General features: G+C 41.7%; 1 protein-coding gene across 2 annotated transcripts in view; it reads left to right on the forward strand.

Moving 5' to 3' along the window:
* Positions 1-2,500, forward strand: part of LOC122250547 (uncharacterized) — a 94,659-nt gene that overhangs the window by 77,914 nt on the left and 14,245 nt on the right. The gene's annotated exons all lie outside the window — the stretch shown is intronic.

The raw sequence follows: 2,500 nt of genomic DNA on the forward strand, positions 1-2,500 counted from the left end.
TGCAACTCGACCCATGGAAATTGTAGCCACAGAGGAAAATCTGATGAAGAAGGAGATTGGAGGAAACGCAGGGAGAGATAATAAGATTAGGAGTAACATCTGCATTGTTGGAAGAACGTGATTGAGAAGGAGGGAGGGGGGAGAAAGAGAAAGAGAGGAGAAAGAAGGAGAAGAAAGGAGGAAATATGAAACAGTGGCCAAATGCGAGGGAATAAATAGATAAATAAATCCCGCAAGTAAAGATCCAAGAAGACAATGGAAAGGAGAGAACGCAACGAAAAGAAACAAAGAAAAAAAAAAACAAGGAAGGAAATGAGACAGAGTGAGGCCTCTTGACGGTCGACCTGTTGTCAAAGGGGTCGCCATGGTCGAACGACACTTAAATAGCCATTTTTGAAAACTATTGTACAAGAAGATCCTTTTTTGTCGTTCCTCGAATGACGTTGACAAAATAGCTCAAGAGTATATATTCTAATTTATTCCAGGGGAATGGGTCTTATTATGAACGTGGACAATGGCTTGGTATTGTTGTTGTTTTTTTATATAATGAGAGCGATGGGGAAAATAAGAAACAGCTTGTAATGATATTATTAGTTGTAGTTGTTGTAGTAGCAGAATTAGAAGTATTATTTTTTGTCGTTTTATTATTGTTATTATTGTTATTATATTATTATTTTTTATTATTATTAATTCGGTTATTATTATTTCAATGGCTTTATTACAATCATTACTATTATTATTTTTATACTTATGATTGAAGTTATTGTTGTTATTGCTAAACGTATTTTATTAAGTTTTCATTATTGTAGTAATCATTACCATTAATATGAACTGTTCATTATTATCATACTTTCTCCATATCGTCACTCAAGTCAGAGTATTAAGATTATTAACTTTATTAATCGCAGAATTTATAAACACCATTACTATCTAACTTCCAAGGATGATACGATCACCACACGCATCATGTGAAAACCACATGAAGACATTAATCCCTTTCATTAGTTGATGAGCTTTCCTCTCGCGCCTGTGGATGTGCTGGGTCTCGCTGCCTGCTCTTCCTCTTCCACTTCCCCTCCACCTCCACTTTACATCCACTTTAACTTTTATGTTCCCCCTTCCACTTCCTGTATTGTCTCAACTTTTTTTTTTTTTTTTTTTTTTGCCCACTTTGATTTCCTCTCGTCCGCCCCTTCCGCGTTACGGTTCACTTTCTGTTCTATTTTTATTAGCATCCTTTCAGACAAGTGTCATTCAGTTTCTGCTCGTGTATATTCTTTCGTTGTCTACTGCATTCGCGTCTTATTTACTTCCACTTTACTTCCATCTCTGTCTCTCTTCAGTCATTCATACCTCTTCTACCTTCCTCCTTCATCTATCTTCCGCTTCAATCTCTCTCCCTCTTCAACTATCTATGCTTCCTTCACCTCCTTCCTTTATCCGTCTTCTACTTCTGCTTATCTCCCTCTTCATCTATTTATGCTTCATCCACTTTCATCCTCCATCCATACCCCACTTCTATCTGTTTCCCTCTTCAATTTATTCATACCTCACCCACCGCCTCCCTCCATCTATTCTCCTTTTCCACCTCTCTCTCCCTCCTTCCCTCTCTCTCTCCCTCCTTCCCTCTCCCTCTCTCTCTCTCTCTCTCTCTCTCCTCTCCCTCTCTCTCTCTCTCTCTCTCTCTCTCTCTCTCTCTCTCTCTCTCTCTCTCTCTCTCTCTCTCTCTCTCTCTCTCTCTCTCTCTCTCTCTCTCTCTCTCTCTCTCTCTCTCTCTCTCTCCAGCTATTCATACCTCTGCCACCTCCCTCAAGTACCACTTCACGAAATCCTCCACTTCCGTCTCCCTCCCTCTTATCCACACCTGCACCTCCACCTCCACCATCTTTTCCCTTCATCTCCTCAAATTATCTTCGTGTTTCCGATTTCTCCTTTATTCTCTCAGTCGTGTCTGTCTTTCCTTTCACTCCTCGAACTCGCTTTTAGTTCCTGGATTTTTTTTTCTTTTTTCTCTCGAATTTTCGTTTGCTTTTTAGATTTTTCTTCTGTTCTTCTCCCCCGATTATGTTTCTTTGAAATTTGTCTTCCTTTCCCCGGTGTCTATTTCTCTCTCCCAATTCTCCCTTTACACTCTCCTCTTCTTCTTCCTCATCCGTTTCTTTCCTTCTCCTCAAACCACTTTATCTCGCTCTCCCCCCTCCCTCCCCATATTCCCCCAATCCTGGTCACTCTGCTGTTCTCCCTTCTTCCCTATATTCCCACTCTTTATCCCCGCCAAGTCCCTACTCCCTGTTCCATTCCTCTTCCCTCTTCCCATTCCATCCTAGTCCCCCAATCGCGATTTCTTCCAATGACTCAGCCTTTCCCACGCCCTCCCACCCCACTCCCCGCTCCCTCCCTCCCTCCCACCCCTCTTCCCACTCCGTCTTCCCATTTCCTACTACTCTACATCTCCCACTTCCCATTCCCTCTCACCCCTATTCCCTCTCCTTACTCCAAA

This window comes from Penaeus japonicus, unplaced genomic scaffold, assembly GCF_977035675.1.
Source record: "Penaeus japonicus unplaced genomic scaffold, GWHDUDI00000001_assembly GWHDUDI00000013, whole genome shotgun sequence".
NCBI classification, from domain to species: domain Eukaryota; kingdom Metazoa; phylum Arthropoda; class Malacostraca; order Decapoda; family Penaeidae; genus Penaeus; species Penaeus japonicus.